The sequence below is a fragment of the Micropterus salmoides genome, unplaced genomic scaffold (genome assembly GCF_014851395.1).
Source record: "Micropterus salmoides isolate LMB-PRFRI ecotype aquatic unplaced genomic scaffold, ASM1485139v1 Ms_hic_scaffold_8, whole genome shotgun sequence".
Classification (NCBI taxonomy): Eukaryota; Metazoa; Chordata; class Actinopteri; order Centrarchiformes; family Centrarchidae; genus Micropterus; species Micropterus salmoides.
This window is the reverse complement of record NW_024044570.1, coordinates 29,053,386-29,073,113: the sequence shown is the minus strand read 5'-3', so window position 1 is coordinate 29,073,113 and position 19,728 is coordinate 29,053,386. Positions and strand designations below refer to the sequence as shown.

General features: G+C 40.7%; 1 pseudogene; it reads left to right on the top strand.

Annotated features, from left to right (window-relative positions):
* The first annotated feature begins 317 nt into the window (after positions 1–317).
* On the top strand, positions 318–16,493 carry LOC119893504 (annotated as a pseudogene).
* The last annotated feature ends 3,235 nt before the right edge of the window (positions 16,494–19,728 follow it).

Genomic DNA, 19,728 nt, shown 5'->3' with positions numbered 1-19,728 from the left:
TATTTGTGCCAGGTGGCTCACTGTCACACTTAATTAAACTGCTCCATCATTAATGTTGTTAGTCACACCTGTGATGTTCCTGCTATGACAAATCAATATGAAAGTTCTGTTGTCTTGTTGAATTAAACATTTTGCTTTGAGGGATGCATAAGGCAAACTGCATAAGGCAAACTATGTAATATACAAGTTAAAACACAAACTTGATGCTGAATCTAATTAAATGTCTGCACACATTTAAAGTATTAAAACTTACCACATTCTATTTTACTGTAGTTTACAGCAGAAACAGCAGATGGCGCACTGACCATTTCTTCCTGTGGCCCTTTGATGTGGATCTTATGTATCAGATCCAGAGGGAGGAGGGCCCTGGCTTCATATGAAATCAGTACAAATGGACAGCTGTTTGATTGCGGTCTCATAAATATTTGCACAACGCTCTTCCGTTTCGAGTTGGAAGTCCATTGGTGCAAGACGGCGCAGGTGAAATCTGATAGCCTCGCACTTGAGTTCCGAAGGTTTTTTTCCTTTCGTGTGCAACATTTTGCAGCAGGTTGAGAAACTGCGTAGCTTTAGAGACACTTTTCGTGTGCTGACTGCTGGGCCCCGGATGCTTATGTTGGCAGTGGACGAGGACTTGTTACTGTGCTCCCCGCTGCTGATCAGCCATTGTGGATGTCGGAAAGGGGCAAGGACCAGTTCATTCGCCCGCTGGCTACAGTGTTTGCATGAAATAAACTGATGTATTAACTCTTGGATGAGCCATGAAGCTGCTGGCCCAGGTAAAATCGGACTGCCTGTGACCGGGAATAGATTAATATCTTGATTCCTGTTTTTCCCGACGGTTTGTAATTGCGCCGTTATTTGTGTAATATAGCCTACTTTGCAGGACTTTTTCGAGGTTTCTGACATGCCAACTCCAAGAATGAGCAGATAGCTGACTTGTTGCGGAGCTTTGTGATTAAATGTGAGAGGACGAGCAGAGAATAAACCCTCCAGCACTTTGTTCTGTGTGCCTGCCTGTCTGAGGAACTTGTTTAGCTGTGTTCTGTCATCTTCATCGCTCGCTTTCATCGGGGGACCGCAGGCTGCACACCATGAAGCAGAGGGCATCCAAACAACCCTGGCCTCACATCATAATCGCTCTATCGTCTTTATTCTCGTCTATCGTCTTGGTCCTGTGCAGCGCAGCAGCAGATGTCCCAGAGGAAGAAGGTTTCAGTGCTGAGGTATAGTCATGACCACATTTCCCAATTAGATGGTCACAATATTCCAATTCAGGATTGTATCATTTGTAACTTCATGAATCAACACTTCTCAAAATACTGCTATATGTTGTCTTAGGGGATCCTTTATGTGGATATGTTGTAGAATTAAAGCTCTTCATAACCAGGTTATATTAGTTAAAATCTACATGTTTGTTTTGCTAAAACGTCAAAGCTTCATGTGGGGCTATTGCACTGCAGGGATGTTGTCATCTGACCCTTTGACCTTTTTCCAAATAACATCACTGACCATGTGGTACACACATGGAAAGAATGCAAAACCATCTAATTACCAACTGTAGTGAAAAAAGTGTGATGGTATTACAAGGTAAAACTCACCCGTAGGGTTAAAAAATAATTCAGTAGTTTGACTTTTGTTGGAATCAGATATGATCACATTATGTTAAACTTCATGAACCCCACATTGACACACTTTCTTTTAGCATAAATTTGCAGAACTTATAAGCAGAGCCCTAACCCTAATAAACTGTTTATAACAGACTAACCTAGTTTTAAGCAGATATAAGGAGTTTTTAAGTGTTCATTAATGTATTTGTCAATTGGAACTCATAGTATTCATAACTGGTGGTATAAACAGATAATGAATGATCAACAATATAATGTAGCACAGTATTAATTATAGCCTATAAAATATTTCCTTATAGTTTATATCAATATTTCTTCACTCTCATGACAACTGGGCAAATTCTAATTCATGTGGATATTTTAGCATTTGATTAGACACTGTGCTGTCAATCATTCGTTAACCGTTCATACAACAGTTACAGATGGATGGAACCTTTAATTGTTAACAAATGCATTAATAAACACAAAACATTTATACTTACATCTGATCAAAAACACATTTTAGTGTGTTATTAAGTGTCTAAGCAATGCTTATAAATGCTTAATAAGGAGGTTACCGTTATTCAGAGCAAGGTGCCATTAGAAAAGATATTTGATTGAAGCCTTTTCATACATAAAAATATAACACAGTTCATTGTAGTGAACACCAGTTTGCAGCGCACATGATGAGTTTGCACGTCGCATGTGTGTGTTTTGCTCCTGCCCTGTGTTCATCCTGTACATGCATTTAAAGTATACCAGAGTCCCATGGTCCAGCTGTGTGAGAGGGTCCTGTGGTGTTGTTTTTGAGCTCTGCTGATGAGGCTTCTTAAAGGGCAAACCCCCCCCCACACACACACCCAGCCAGGAGCCACTGTCCTGTTTGCCTGGCTACGTGGCTCCACACGCTTAGTTTCACAGTCAGCAAACATGAAGCAATGAGGGAAAATCCAGCATGTGTCACTAGACTGTCAGCAAGATCGTCTTTTACCGTCATTTGAAGTATGCACATGCACAGCTTTGTGTTTTTCTTGTGTACAACAGTAGTGATATGCAGTTTAATTGTTGTCCTTTCAGTTTCCCTGTGTCCAGATCTTCCTCTCCTCATCTCGGCTGTCAGTGAGGAGAAGGCGCAGGAATGGGAGAGCTGGAATGTCATAATGTTAATGGAAGCCATCTGGTTTCTATCTTTACTTTCTCTTTTCTTTTAACTCCTCGGATGCTCCCTCCAGTTATTAGACAGTGTCTTGAGCCTGGATTAGCATAACATCTCGTCCCTCCCAATTTTAGTTGTCATACACATAATACTATATGCACCATGTGTCCCACACACACAAAAGCAGACACGTGTGTTGAGCAAATATCCCCAAGTTGAACTAAGCAAAACTGAGTTCTCACTCTCTCTTCGCAGGCCTGGCTTCGTAAGTTCGGCTACCTGTCTCAGGCGAGCAGGCAGATGTCCACCATGCAGTCGTCTCAGATTCTGTCCAAAGCCATCAGCGACATGCAGCGCGTCTATGGCCTAGAGGTGACCGGAGAGATGGACCATGCTACTGTCGCGTAAGCTCTAAATTGTTTCGTAGCGATGGTTTCATTCTGCAGGATGTTTGCCTCTTATCACATCAGCATTTCTTAACATTTGTGTGCAGTGACCGCAAACTGAATCCAGGGATCTTGCGGGATGTTGTAAAGCATGTAGAAATTTGTTTTTCATTTATTAGCATTATTGCAAATAAAGTATAATAATTGTTTGTGCACGCTGTGGTATAGATGGCCACACACTTCTATTTGTCATTTTGAGAATTCTGGGCAACAAACTTCACCTCCGAGCATGCTGAAGCATTTTGTTCCCCATCACGCAATAATATTACCAGACTAATGTGTTTGTTATTACCAGCGGCTGCTGAAACAGCGCCAGCCTTTAATACGTTTTTATGGTGATAAGGTTCTGCATTACAGTTTAGTTTTGCTTATATCACGTCTTGACTAATGAGGCTAGTCAGGCTATTTTATCATAACTGGGACCTTGATTCATTGTGTTAGCTGTTGTTCTCACGGTGTTTACTGTATGTAAGGTTTGTGGACACATTATAAGGTCCTAAAGGAATAGTTTGACAGTTTGGGAAATACACCTTCTTACCGAGAATTAGATGGGAAGTTTGACACCACTCTCACATCTGTATGTTAATTATAAAGCTACAACAGCGGTTAGCTTAGTGTAGCATACCAACACTTCACTAATTAACATGTAATATCTTGTTTTCTTTAGTCCGTACAAAAACCGAAGTGTAAAAAAGACACGTTGACAGGTTTCAGACAGAGCCGGGTTAGCTTTTACCGCTTGTTTCCAGTAATTTGTGCTAAGCTAAGATAAGCGGTTGCAACTATTCTTTACATCTCAACAAAATCTCAACAAAAAAGTGTATGTACGCATATTTCCCAAAAAGTTAAACTATTCCTTTAACATGACAAATTGAGTTTTTTGAGGTTTAGTCCTTTTCACAGTTTCAGTTTTCAGAGATTAGTAATTAACACTGCATGCTGAGCTGTTGGAGTCCTGGCTTTGTGCAGTGTTTAGAAAAAAGATTAGAAATTGCAGTAGTTCACAAAAGCTACAGCAAACAGCGTAAAGTCTGAGTTGATGGCCTTGAGAAAGTGGTCATTATATTACCTGGACATGCTGCATTTTGTAGAACTGTGGAAATTCTGCAGCCAGTTTTTGCAACTAACAGTTTTTATGTGCCGTGTGTGTGTGTGTGTGTGTGTGTGTGCGCGCGTGTGTGTTGTGGCTGTGTAGGGCCATGCGTCGGCCTCGCTGTGGCCTCCCAGACAGAGAAGTGGCTGAGATAGATGATGGCGTGAGGAAAAAACGCTTTGCTCTCACTGGTCAGCAGTGGGGCAAAGATCACATCACTTACAGGTTTATAGCACTATTATGTAAAAAAAATAAGACAACACTAAAGGAGAAAGTTTAACCAACTCTAATATACCTTTTCTTCTTGTTCTAGTATAATGAATCAACACGTCCCCTCCTCGCTGGGCGAGGAGCGGACTTATGATGCTATCCGCATGGCCTTTGACGTGTGGAGACGGGTCACACCACTCACTTTTGAGGAGTTACCTGCCGAAAACAACATGAACATCAACAGCAGCCAAGCAGAGCTCGCTGACATTCTGTTGTTGTTTGCCTCTGGTTTCCATGGTGATATGTCATTGTTTGATGGCGAGGGGGGGTCGCTTGCCCATGCCTACTACCCTGGACCAGGAATAGGTGGGGATACACACTTTGATGCTGATGAGCCTTGGACACTGGACAACCAAAACCCAGAAGGTTAGTGGGTTGATTTTCCCTGTGGGGATTGAACCTGTAACTTTCTGGTGAATTTCTATAATCATTACCTGCTTATCTGTGGTCTTGTCTATCCTGGTCAACTGAGCAGGCAGATTTTGATTTCTTCACTAAGTTGTACAACAACATTACCAAAACAAATTCATGGGTTAATGCTACATGATGCCCCTTCCTTTATGTGAGTTTTACAAGGTACTTATGTGATTGCAACGCCCGTGCTGTTTAATAAGTATCAAGAGCTGGAGTTGTGTGATCACTTGTACTGTTTGTCTGAGTTTAGGGACTACTTTTTGAAAAGTTGTCAATGATATAGAGAAGTAGGCAACAAATGCTGGTACTTACACAGAAGCCACAGATGAAAGAAAATCTTGAAATGTGGTTTTCCTCTGGTTTTCTGCAGAAGATTATTATTTGTTATTCGTACAGTTTGCAGTTACTCAAATTAACATGTATTTTTAATAGAAATTACAATGTATCGTGTTATATGTGTTATCGGACTTTGTTGCGTGTATTTCATTATGTACATATGTGCATACTATATGTGTGTAACTGTTTGTCTTGCAGGTGTAGACCTCTTCCTGGTTGCAGTCCATGAGCTTGGTCATGCTTTGGGTCTGGAGCACTCAGACAACCCCAGTGCCAAAATGGCTCCTTTCTACCAGTGGATTCACACACACAACTTCACACTACATGAGGATGACATCAAAGGAATACAGCACATATATGGTAAGAAGCACATGCTGTACTGCCACACCTATTTAAAACACTATATTTGCAATTAAAGTGACTCTACCAGCAGAAATTGGTCTGAATAATTTGAGACCCAGTGAGTCCTTTAATGGTAGTATTCTGCTAATCATATGCAAAAATACTTGTCATTTGCAGACTGCAAAGAGACAGTGTACACAAAAGAGATGATGTGAAAATGCCGTAATGAACTAAATGGCGGGACTGGAATGAATTTGGTTTTATGTTTGCTAGATTCTCTATTGTCAATGACACAGCACTTTCCAACTATACAGTCAAAAAAAACATTTTAGCAAGTTTTATGGAGAATAGTCCCCATTTATTAATTTTGAGCAATGCTAACAAAGCAATTTGGCAAAAAAAAGCTAAGCTAAGCATTGGTTAAGCTGAAAGACATGATACATAAAGACAACCCACCAGTCTGTGGCTGTGTGTATTCTTCTTGACAGTATATAACATCATGTAGATAACTACCAGTAAAGACATTGTGGTCCTTGTCCATTTCCCCTTTTCCACACATCCATTCAGAACTCCAAGTCCATAACCCAGCTTTGTTTAAAATGATTAAAATCTAAAATGTATCTACAACTACAACCTTTTTTAAACTTTGCAGGGACACACAAACAGTGTAAAACAAAACAGTGAACTCCCATGTCTTTGATGTTTTGGCCTCGTACTCAATCAAGCTTCAAAATCACTGTGAGGTTGGAGTGCGGAATATCAGCTTTAATTTTATTTTGTGTTACATGTTTCAAAGGATAACAAGAAGCCTTGAAAGAACCTTTGTGCCAACCACACACAACACCAGGTGAGACTTTGCTCAAAACAGCATATAATGCATGCCGTTATGATGTCATGCTTTTGCTGCATGAACGGATGGCATTGTTAATTGACAGATGGCATCTTTGTGTGTGTGTGTGTGCGTGTGTGTGTTGTCTACAGAAAGAGCATGTGTGAATTATATTAGAGTGTACTGTGAGTATGTGTTGATGTGTTTCCGCTGTGGCCCAGTTATAAGAGCTGTAGTTACAGGCCAAAATACTTGTTTGTCTCTTTAATACGGACATAGATTCGTTACGGACATTGTTTATACTGAAAAACTGATAAATTATTTATTTTGCTTTAGGCAAAAAAAAGGATTTTCCACAAGGTTAATGTTGTCCTTTAAAAAAAAAAAAAAGTATTTCTTTACTGTCCATTGTTTCGACCTGGTCACATCTCTGGTTTCACATAACAGATATAAAATGTGATTCAGTTTGGGAATGTTGTCTATGGTTTTAGTTTGCCCAGCAAACCCCAAGTCTTTCCATACCCACACAATGCTGGCCTATTGATACGCCTACACTAGACATCTACACCAGAGTGAACTAGAGTTTTGGCAAATCTTGTAGGTTTTCAGCTGTAAATAGTCTAAGGTAAATGTTTTGACTAAAATTATACTAGTTTCCTTTATTAAACCGATCTAAAGGATTGCAATATAGAAAAGTTCTGATTGGATGAGAAATGTTTAATTAGAGTGACACAGAATAAACTTTGTTGGTAGAATAAACATTTGGGTTCCTTTTGTAGAGGTTTTTATAGGATAAACTGTCAGCTTTTCAGTTTTCTGCCTCCCATGTCATTTCATGTCATCAGCTGCTCATCTGTTGATTTATATTTTAACTATTGTGAGAGAAAAGTTAAAAGTAACAATCAGGGGCTCAATTCCAGCCCAGTGCTGGAGCATCCAATATTTGCCATAAAAGGTAGTCAGATATATTACAAACTAACAATATGAACTAATATATATAAATCTAAGTACTAAAATACTTGATATTTTAATACATGAATATTGCTATAAATAAATAAAGGCACATGTTTAGCTTTAAACTTCTAACAAAAACATTTAAAAGGGAAAAAAGACATTATAGTAAATAGTAAATTTGACATAGTAATATTCTTATATTAACAATGGATCAAATGATTGTGTAATGTAAAAGGTGTCGCTTGTAGTCATGAAACCACAGAAAGTTATGACTAACTCTGCAGTTGCCCCTCAGCGCTACCGCGCAGTTTAGCTTCTTTCACCACATTGTTTTGTTTTTGCAGCCCAGAACAACTGTTTTGGTTCACTTTCATCAACCTCTTTTTACACCCACAGCAGGCGGCTGTTTTCAGCCAACAAGCTTTAAAATCCCACTGTACTCTTATCTGCCCAACACCAAACAGCAGACAACGTTAACATCTAGCTGGTGAACATAGTGGAGCATTTAGTAGCTAAAGAGCCAGATTTTTCCTTAAAGAGTTGGTTGAGACCAAAACAGAGCTATAAAGAGAGGGAATGTTGGACTTTATGTCATCAGGTTGACACAACCCACAAATGAAAGCTCCATGTGGTGGCATGCAAAAAGACATTATAAGGTGATACTATGACAATATTGTCCCCAAGTTGCCAAAACACAATTTAAATGAATGCAACTTTAACATCGACACGACTGCCTGCCAATGTACAGGGGCTTTAATTTTGAAAAGGTGCCCCCCCCCTCTCATTGACACGATTCCACTCTGTGCTACTGCTAGCAGTCATTTTTTTTGTCCTGTGATAAAAATAGCCAACTAATAGGTCTTTCATCAGCTAGTGAGCTTTTCAAGGCTGTAAAATACAGGTATACTGTATAAGGAAGAGTCCATTATGTGTGAAATGAAAATAACAGAATGAAACACATTTTTTAGAATTTACAGTCTGTCTGCCATGTTGCCTCTAATACTGCTTTAATACACTGGGAAAAAGCATAGCTTAGGAAACTAAGACTTGTTTACCTTCACTATCTGTAGCCCATATTTCAGGTTAAAATGCTGGAGATGCTGAATTTCTCCACATGATAGCTGAGTCACTGGCCAACAGCCATCCAGCCTTCACATATTCCTAGCAATAGTTTTTGCTCAGTGTAACTCAATACATCAGTCCATATACAAGCCCATCAGCTGTCCGTATGCATTACATAAGTGGCTTTATCTGTGTGTTTTCTCCTCTTAGCAACCAGCAGGGCTGGAGTGAGCAGCAGCAAAGTCGTAGTCAATCAAGCGAGCTTATGGCTGCTGCACAAAATGGAAAATTAAATTTTCTTAGTGTGAGGGAGAGATAGAAGGCATAAAGAGGTAAAGAGAGTAGAGTATAAAATACATTATTGATGTCTTATGCCACACAGACAGGCTGGAAGAATTTATTTAGTTCCAGATGGGAGTAGTTTTCGCATTTTTGATGAAAATATGAGAGGAAAAACAAACCATCTTAACTGTGCAAGCTTTCCATGTTTTCGTTCTCAGGTCCTCCTCTCATCACCGGTGCTCCACCCACTTCTACTCCGGCCCCTGGCAACAAACCCAACGATGACTCCCCCACGTCCTCTTATCCCCCAAAAGACGAACCCACCTCCACCTCTCCCACCGACCCACCACATGAATCACCCAACCCGACTGACGGCAGCCAACATCCCCCAGCCCGGCCGGAGCCGAGCCCCACCTTACCTCCTGCCCTCCCTGAGCCAGAACCTGTCACCCCGCATGTTAGAAAAGATATCCCCCCTCCTCCCCCTCCCCCTCGCCCCCCTCCTCCTCCCCGACCTCCCAAGCTGCCAGAAAATCAGGCCCCTAATATCTGTGACGGGGACTTTGACACGGTGACCATGCTGAGGGGGGAGATGTTTATTTTCAAGGTGAGAAGTAAACAATTATTGATCCTATTTGTGCTGATGCAGTTTTTAATTCAAGGGTTTGCTTTGGATTGGACAGCTGTAAACTCTAATATTCCACATGTTGTCAAAAAGCATGTCACTAGTCATTGGTGTTTTTACAATCCCTGACATAGGAAAGAAGAAATGTGTGAACTTACACCACCCTGCTTAGAGTCAAAACAACATTTAAGACATGCAAGAGGAAGTGAACAGTCAATCATTTTGATGAAAGATAACAGGATGAAATAAAAACATCTTTATTTTGCTTGCTTGTGCAGGGTCGCTGGTTCTGGCGTGTGAGGAGGAACCGGGTCTTGGATAACTACCCCATGCCGATATCTGTCTTCTGGATCGGCCTGCCTAGCGACATCGACGCAGCGTATGAGCGCCAGGATGGCAAATTTGTCTTCTTTAAAGGTATGCAAATTTGTTTTATACCAACAAAGCCCCTCATTTTGCTAAGACTTCGGCCACATGCTGAACAGAGATATGTTACATCAAAACCTTCATGCAAGACTGTGCTGAGCTTTTTTTTTACAGTTTAGCACCCTGCTTAAGGGCACAAATGGCTGCTTAGTTTCCGCAGTGTTTCTCAGCTACTTTTCCACCAGCAAAGCTGAAGCCAACGTGGAGCTATTTAAGAGCATGTTATATAACACACAAAGGGGAGTGAAACTCAAATCTGTGCTTTGATTTGAACTGTTCACACTGAAAGGAAACGGCACAAACTCAGCATTTTTTAACGTTGTTCACGAAGATAAGGAAGTAATTCACACAGCTGTAACTCTCTGTATTTGGCACAGAAACATTTTAAACACTAGAAGTTAATGCATAAAAAAACAAAAACAAACTCCTAGCCAAATGATTCACTGTTTAAACATTTTGACAATATGGCTGCAGATAGACTATTTAGAGCATTACGTTTGTGTGTCACAGAGTTCGTGTGTGTATTAGTGTGTGTGCTGAGTTCATCGGGTGTCTTGAATGAGGCCTGTGCAGCGTCGCAGCGTCGCGGCTCTTGCTGGCTCGGTATGACCTACACTCCAGCTGAGCCCCAAAAGGTGTGGGATTGCATCAGCCTCCTCTGCAGTGCACTGCTCCAGATGTTGACAGCCGCAGAGCTTTCACTTTAACAACCAGGCCGTATGCTGATTTGTCATGAATTTCTCTGAATTTTCTGAGATAAAGGTTTTTTCCTTATCCGTATCAAGGGTCTAAGTATAGAGGGTTTCTATATATATATATATATATATATATATATATATATATATAATTATTATTTTAATATACATTCTGAGGTTTAAGAAGAGCTGCGCATGTTGATTTTGAAGAACAGATTTGTTGTAATCAAACCACCTGCAGAGATGTTACCCATATAAATCACTTCTACAATGATTTTAACAGACAAATATCAGGTCAAAATGTTTTTACAGCATCTCAAAGTCAGTGTGCACTGATTAGTAAAAGCCCCAGTGGACAATCTTAGGTATTGTTCAGCATAGTATGTTGCAATGCTGCAGTGGCTTGGCAGTGGAGGTGGAAAATGGCTCAACAGTGTGTCCAAAGGTTAGTGTTAGAGAAGAAATTGGCTTCCACATGAGGAAATCTTGGAAAGAAAGTGTTATGCCTACCATTTCTACCTTGCCTGTCCTTTCTAGTTTTCCCCTGGAGGGAATAACCCCATGACATATGCTAATGCAGTGGCTATCGCTTTTTCTCTGTATACCACTGCTCCTTCCCACCTTTATTCTCTCCCTAATACATTTTCTCTTGTAATTCTCCACTCTTAGCCAGGTAACAAACATTACCATTGTAGAAAGGTTGTACTGTAGGTGTTACTATTTCTTGAGAGAAATGCATATCCTTTTGTCCCTGCAGACGATAAATACTGGGTGTTTAGGGAGGCCGACGTGTTGCCAGGGTACCCACAGCCCTTACATGAGTATGGACAAGGAGTTCCTGCATACAAGATTGACACAGCAATCTGGTGGGAGCCCAACGGATACACATACTTTTTCTCTGGAGACAGGTACTGTATGTCAGAGGCACGGACACAAGATTTTAACACATTTCAAAATAATATCTGTATCTAGAAAAGGTTTTGTATTTTATGAATCTCTGTGCGTCTTTATACATCTCATTGTCTGCGTGCAGATACTGGCGTTACAGTGAGGAGACCCGAACTACAGACCGCGACTTCCCCAAGCCAAATAGCAGATGGGGCAGGATCCCCCACTCCCCCAAAGGAGCCTTCCTCAGTGATGACGGCGGTAAATAGTGACTTTAAATAAAGCAAATACTGCCTTTATTTGAAGGAAGGAAACAGCTTCTGGTTGTGAGAATCACAACATACACCAAAAGCTGTACATAATAATAATAATAATAATAATAATAAGCTTTATTTGTAGAGCACTTTTCAAAAACAAGTTACAAAGTGCTTTAACAAGTGTAAAGACAATAATACCCAAAAGACAATAATACAAAAACAAGATAAATCAAGAAAACATTGAAAAGACTAAAATACACATTTAAGATAAATATAAAATATCAAATAAGATCGGGAAAGGCTCTCCTATAAAAGTATGTTTTAAGAAGGACTTAAAAGAGTTCACTGACTCAGCCGACCTGATTTCCTCGGGCAGGCTGTTCCAGAGCCTCGGGGCCCTGACAGCAAACGCTCTGTCCCCTTTAGTTTTCAGTCGAGACTCTGGAACAGACAACAGACCTCTGCCCGAGGATCTCAAGGTACGTGCTGGTGTGTATGGGACTAAAAGGTCAGAAATATAACAAGGCGAGAGGCCATGAAGAGCTTCAAAAGTGATCAAAAATTTTAAAGTCAATTCTAAAACATACTGGGAGCCAGTGTAATGAAGCTAAAATAGGAGTAATGTGGTCATATTTCTTTGTTCTGGTTAAAAGCCTGACAGCTGAGTTCTGGACAGTCTGGAGTCGATCAATAGTTTTTTGGGTGAAACAGGTGAAAAGGCTGTTGCAATAATCCAGGCGTGATGAATGAAGGCGTTGTAAAATGGTCTCGGTGTCCTTAAAAGTTAACATAGATCGAATTTTTGCTATATTTCTAAGTTGATAAAACATGATTGAACAAGCTTTGTGGTGTGCTGCTCGAAATTTAAATTACTATCAAACCTAACACCAAAGTTCTTTGCAACAGGCTTAATGTGATTTACTAGGGAACCAGCAGATGGCAGTATTTGATTTGCCATCTGCTGCGACCCGATGACCAGCATTTCTGTTTTGTCTGAGTTCAGCTGGAGGAAATTATTTGACATCCATTTTTAACTTCACAAAGGCAGTTGTTCAGTGAACTCAGCATTCCGGGTCTGTGGATCTGACGGCAAGCATATTTGTGTGTCATCAGCATAAATATGAAAAGAAATGCCATGTTTATGGATAATATGTCCAAGGAAGCAGAAACAAGGAAAACACAATGGGTCCTAAGACCGACCCCTGAGGCACACCATATTTAACTGGACAGAATGAGAGACATAGTTGTTTACAGACACGCAAACTTCCTATTTGACAGGTAGGATGAAAACCATTCTAGGGCAGTACCAGAGATCCCCACCCAGTGCCTCAGTCTGTCTAACATGATGTTGTGATCAATGGTGTCAAAGCAGCACTAAGTCCAGAGTACCAGGACTGAGCACATACCTTCATCAGCAGACATTAAAAGGTCATTGGTGACTTTAAGCAGGGCAGTCTCAGTGCTGTGGTACTTCCTGAAACCAGACTGAAACTTTTCAAACACATACAGTGTTGAAAGCTGGAGAACAGCAGGAGTGAAGAGAGGCAGAGGGAAGAAAGAACAAAAGGTTAGAGGGTGAAATGGGGTGTGTATGAGAGAGAGGGGGCAAAATTAACTTTTGAGACCGGTTAGCCTGGAGCAAGCAGAGAAGAGAGAAGGATAGGGTATGAGAGAGAGAAGGAAGGAATGAGAGCTCTGGTTTGAGGCTTGGCCTGTCCTTCCTTTGGAAATTAGATTTGTGGTGGAGCTGCTCTAAATGCACTTAGTAACAGTCCGCTGTCATCTCCACCCAAACTGTTCTGATGTCTCTGCAAGCCCGGTTTCCACGAGCCACATTACACCACGACGTTTACCCCAAGATGATTGTATAATGTTCTTTTTGCCCACTGCCAAATTTTGTTCATGTAAGCAACACATCTCATTGATTTATTGCTTTCTAATTTGATATGAACCCATTTTATCTATGGTGTGGTATTTTACTCATCAGAATCAGCACTGGCCCTACACACGTCAATTTGGTGCAAAATGTGGGAATGTCGGGAAAGTGCAAAGGCTAAACTGGTCCCTGGTCTTCAAAAGCTTTCAAAGGAATAATTCAATTATTCGAGACAAGAATATTTTTAGATGAAAAGATTGATACCACTCTATGTCTATACTACAAATGCAAAGCTATAGCCAGGAGACAATTAGCTTAGCTTAGCATAAAGATTTGAAACCGGGGGAAACAACTAGCCTGGTTCTGTCAAACAGTTCAAAATCTAGTTACCACCACCTCGTGTGTTTTTTTGTTTGTTGTCAGGCTAGTTCTTACCCCATTTCTAGTCTTTATGCTAAGCTAAGCTACCACTACTGTCATATTTACTGTACAAACATGACAGTGGTATTGATCTTCTTATCTAACTCTCAACAAGAAAGTGGATGATTGCACGTCCCAAAATTTGAACTATTCCTTTGAAAACAGGGTTGAATATATTAAGGACATGATCAAAAGCAAACCAGAATTTTATTGACATTAGAAATAACAAAATTAAGCCTTTGTGCTGGCTTAGGCAGTCAACTCCACATGGCATACCCCTCTCACTGCAACATTTTCCAACGTACCCTGTCAATTGTGGCGGTGTACTTAAAGCCTAGGCAGACGAGACGACTTTCATTGTCAGCAGATTGCTGTTCAGTTCAGACGCGTGACTAGCTGTCAGTGATCTTCTCAGTCCGTGGCTGCTGCTGCCACCTTCAGACAGGTCAACGGGTCTGCTAGTGTGACCTTATCACATTTCAGTTTGGCCAAGTACGTTTCTTTTCTTCGACTGGCAGCTAAGGTTATTTACTTGTTATGGATTGCTTGTAAGTCTGCCGGAAGTTAAGTTTGGGCCAGAGTAATGCACATGCGCATTGTGCAGTACCGTTTGTTTATGTTGTTACCATTGAAAGTGTCTATATTCCCATAATAATCCATTGCACGAGTTGGCTGGCTGCCTTAATTGTCTTTTATCTTTCTCTCATGCAGCTTACACCTATTTCTACAAAGGCACCAATTACTGGAGGTTTGACAACCACAAGACAGAAGCAGACAAAGGCTACCCTCGCTCCATCCTGAAGGATTTCATGGGCTGTGTGGGAGTCCCTGAACCTAGCCTGATACAGACACTGAGCAGGAACCAAAGACAAACCAGTCAACCCTTCAGATCGAGGCAAAGATGAGCACAAAGAGCCGGACAGGGGCCGGACAAAACACAGAGCCAGAGGAAGAAAAAACTCTAAGCATGACAGCAGAGAGTGGAGGAGGAGAGGAGGACAAAGAGGTGAATGTGGTCGTGACGGTGGCCGACAATGAATCAAAGGTCATGACCCTGATCATGGTGATTGTTCCTCTGGTGCTTATCCTGTGCATTCTGGTCCTAATCTACGCAATCCTCAGGACTCTGCAGAAGAAAGAGACGCCAAGGGCCTTGGTGCACTGCAAACGTTCGTTGCAGGACTGGGTATGAGGCACAGAAGTGGAAGAGATAGAACGGGTATTCATCATTTGTCTGGTACAGTCGTTGGTGTCAAAATTTGTACTCGTAAAGAAGCTTCAACGCAGTACTTAAGTCATAGAAAGCCAAGGACCGTTTAGGGCCCCATTCATTGTGAAAACTTTTATTGCTAATGTGACGTAATGCAAAAGTAGTAAAGTCCACGCCTGTGGAGCTCCAGTGTACATTTCTTTCTACTGGCCTTGGAAGATTCTTTCCTGTGCCACCCAGTCTGAAAAAGTAACTCTTTCTTAAAAATTCACATTTATTTCATCACAACATAAAAAAGATATTTCAGCCTCCAGATTTGTACCGTAGAAGACACATGACACAATGTCCGTTTCTGTCAATTCTAGGACAGATGATTAATTTGTAGTAAAAATGCAGACAAGTCGATAATGCACATACACTACACAGAAGCACACATACTGTACATACTCACACAGTGCTTATAGAGATGAAAACAAATATACTTATAAAGTCTACCATTATATTTGACTATGGTGCCTTTACCAATCTTGACATTTTCTTAGTTATAATTTGCACTTTTGATTCTTTGTTTTGCTGAGGTTGCTTCACTGCAGGTGTGTGTGTGTGTGTGTGTGTGTGTGTGTGTGTGTGCGCAATGCAATGCAGAACTCTGTTTATTAAACACACAGACACACTAGCAGAAGAAGCTCATCCTCTGACCAGCGCAGAAATGTCAGACAGCTGTGTCTACCACTGAGCCCATTATGTCTGCCCTCTCTCTTACTCAGACACGCACGCCAAGGTCACATGATCTAAAAAAAAAAACCTAACTCAACTCATTTGTGCATGCTTGTCCACACACACACACACACACACACACACACACACACACACACACACACCAAGACATAGAGACCACTTACCTAAACAAAGGCACATAGAGTTTTTTGCACAGACACAAGGGCTCCAGCTTTCCCCTCCTCCAGCCACGTTCAGACTGCACCACTAAAACACAATCCCAGAGGAGACATATTGATATACGACTGGTGCCGGCTGGGATGAAATACAAGAGGAGGGGGATTTAGTCACATTTAACAAGAATAATGGTATTTTGCTAATTCTGTCCATCTCATCTTGACCTGTAAAGAGTAAAACCATAGCAAGAGTGGAGTGCCCGTCTGTCTGTAAGTCCTTTTTTTCATGCTAAAGCTACAAAGTTTAAGCTCATTAAGTGTACAAGGGAGAAGCCTGCAGGAGAGAGAGGACTGGGTAAGGGTCTGGTTTCCATTAAGCCCACATGATGCTGATTTAGTAGTGTCAGGCATGTATGGGTGGGGTGGGGGGGGGGGGGGGGGTGAGAATGCAAAAAGAAGGAAGTATAAAGCATGGTAGTGGGGATTAAGGATAAGGGGAAATGAGAGAATGAGATTTGTGAGGGTAAGAAAGAAACCAGGAGAGGCACAAATTGAGGGGGAGAGGGAGGGCTCTGCCAGCATTTCCTCTCCAGTTTTCTCTGGAGAAGGAGGAGCGGGGAAAGGGAGGAAAGATTTCGGGAGCGGCAGCGCTGGCGTTGTGCCTCCTGACCTAGATTGGGACACTTAAGTCCACTCCTCTTTTTCAAGTCTTCTTGTTTTTGCTCTGTTTGTTGTCATGAGCTGGAGATGACTTCCTCTGTGACCCCTCTTCCTATCCTCCGCTGTCTTTCTCCCTGCTTCTTTCCCTTTCCTTTTTCAAATCTCAATTTTTGTGTCATTGCTGTCACCTTCCTTACTCCACTTCTGCACTCCCAAACATTTTAACACAGAAACATCTGCAGAAAGTGATCCTTAATGTGTCTATTGAGCCTCGTACTATGTATCTGTCTCTGTGTAATGCCACTATTCAAACACTACAATTATTACCCTTGAAGTTTGTGCCTATATTTTGTTTTGGCCTGTCTTTGACATTTCATTGTGCCTTTTTTTTTCTGTGAATATTGGGGGGGCATTTTTTATACTATAAATAGCATGAGGGAAAGTTTTTTTAAAATATATTTCTTCTTTTTTACTAATCGTATCGTTTTGTAGTTTTGTACATTTTGTTTGTGTTCAGGTTTCTGTAAGAACAGCAGTAGATTATTACGACAATGTTGATGCATGCAGGCATGTTTTGTAAGGCCTGTGCACTCCTGTGTAGAGTACCTTAAAGATTTCACAATAAAACTCACAGGTATAAGCAACTTTGCTTTGCTGCAGTTTTTTAACTTGCTGTGCAAATGTCAAGTTCACGTAGACTATTCTACCTGTGGCCACAGGAGGGCAGCATTGCCTTTAAAATGTTGAAAACTAAACTCTTTCACTGCTTTCATCACAACATACACACACAAAAATCAACACACTGTGTATGTGTGCTTATACAAAGGGCAATGCCGGAAATTAAGTACATTTACTCAACCACTGTACATTGGTACAATTTGGAGGTAATTGTAGTTGAGTGTTTCCATTTAATGCAACTTAATGCTTAATTTGAATACTTTTTTAATACTACTTTATACAGTTAAAATATTTCATTATGAAATACTGTTCCAGTTTTTACTGTACTGCATGTACAACTGGGGTTACCTGTTACTTTCCTTTCATCAAAAATATGATGCATTTATTGACTACGCGTGAAGCCTAATATTACTAATATAACACTGAAAGATGCCACTTGCTGATAATTTTTCAGTATTTTTATTATGCAGGACTATGACTTACAGAGTACTTTTACATTGTGGTACTACTACTTTCACTTAAGTAAAGGATCTGAGTACATTTTCCACCAATAAACAGATGTAATGTTTGTGTGTGTGTGTGAGAGAGAGAGAGTGTGGGCACAATGCGTGATTGCCTTTGTCTATTGTGAGTGAGCGCTCTTTCCCGCATGTCTTTATGTCAGAGGTAATCAGGCTTAGCTTCCATCACAGATCATCCACTACAGCTTTACCTCTGCACTCGCCTTTTCTTTCATCTACTCCGTCTTTCTTCCTTTATTTGAATCTCTCTCTGTAAACCATCACAGCCCATTGTTCTTTTCAATCTCGTTTAAGATATATGAACACATTTAAACAAAAATGAATGATATGAGGAACTATAGTTTACTCCAAACTAGAGACTGTCATCCAGTTTCCATACCCTCAGCTTTGCTCACTTCCTCTCCCCCAAGTTTTTGCTCAATCTGCCCCCTGTGTTGTGTCTTATCCAGATGTTCAATTAGGATTGAGGCCACTATGGTGCCACCATATTCCAGCCAAGGGTCTGTGTCATCGACCTGTTCTCCCAGCTTATCCCCTGCTGAGCTGATAATGGGATCTACCCTCTGCCTCCTGCCTATTCAGCACCATAAATTGTTCCCATTCTCAAACACAACATGCCTCATTAAATGAGACCTAACCACCTGTCCGAACTGTTAAACTTACATTACATGTGATATTTGCTATGACTGATGCTCGTACTAGTTGTTTGTTTGGGACCAGAGCAGCTATTCTTTCATTGTTACAGTACAACCAATTACAACAAATATGCCATGTCCTGCTTCCAAGCAGTCAGTTAACTAGGCAGTGCTTGATCACTCTCAGGTGTCATGCCATGCTTTCTCTCCTCCTCTTTATCCCCCCTTTCCTCTGCCTGAACTGTCTTTATCTTGATTTCTCCTCCTCCTTCTATTTTCCATACTGTTTGTCTGCCTTTAATCCACCAGCCACCCTCCTCCTCCATATTCACTGTTAATACTAATTCCACAACTGTTTAACACCTTTAAGTGAATTAGTTACACCGTAAGAAAACTCAGTACACTACAGTAAAAGTCATGTTTTCATTACAAATGTACTTAAAGTATCAAAAGTAAGTGCACACTATGTCGAAAAATGTCCCCAGTAAGTGATATTTTATATACTACACTATTAGATTGTTAATACTAAAGCAGTAATTCACAAGCAGCAAATTTTGGAGATACTAATTTTACTACTACAGTTTGGTAGCTCAGTCCAGCGGATCCCAACCTACGGTCATTAGGCCCCTCCAAGGGTTCACAAAAAATGTGGTAAGATATTAATGGGTGTGTGTGTGTGTGTGTGTGTGTGTGTGTGTGTGTGTATGTATATGTGTATATATATATATATATATATATATATATATATATATTCAAGAACAATGCATTATATTTTATATGGTTATCAAATGTTTCAGGATTTAAATAACATTTTGTATGGACATTCATGTCATTTCAAAAATGAATGGCATTTGTGCTCAGTGTTAGCAAATTACTACACTAACACGGTAAACAGTAACATGTCAGCGTTGACATTGTAAGCCTGTTAGCATGTTGACGTTAGCATTTAGCTGAAAGCAGCGGTGTACATCCTCACAGAGCTGCTAGTGTGGCTGTACATCTCTGAAAAGTAACTGAAGTATTTAAATACAAGTAGTTAAGTAAAAAGTACAGTATTACCCTGTTGTTGTAGTGGAACGACATTATACAATAGCAGAATACTCAAGTATCTCAAAATTATAGGACACAGTACTTTAACTTTTAGTACTTTCCA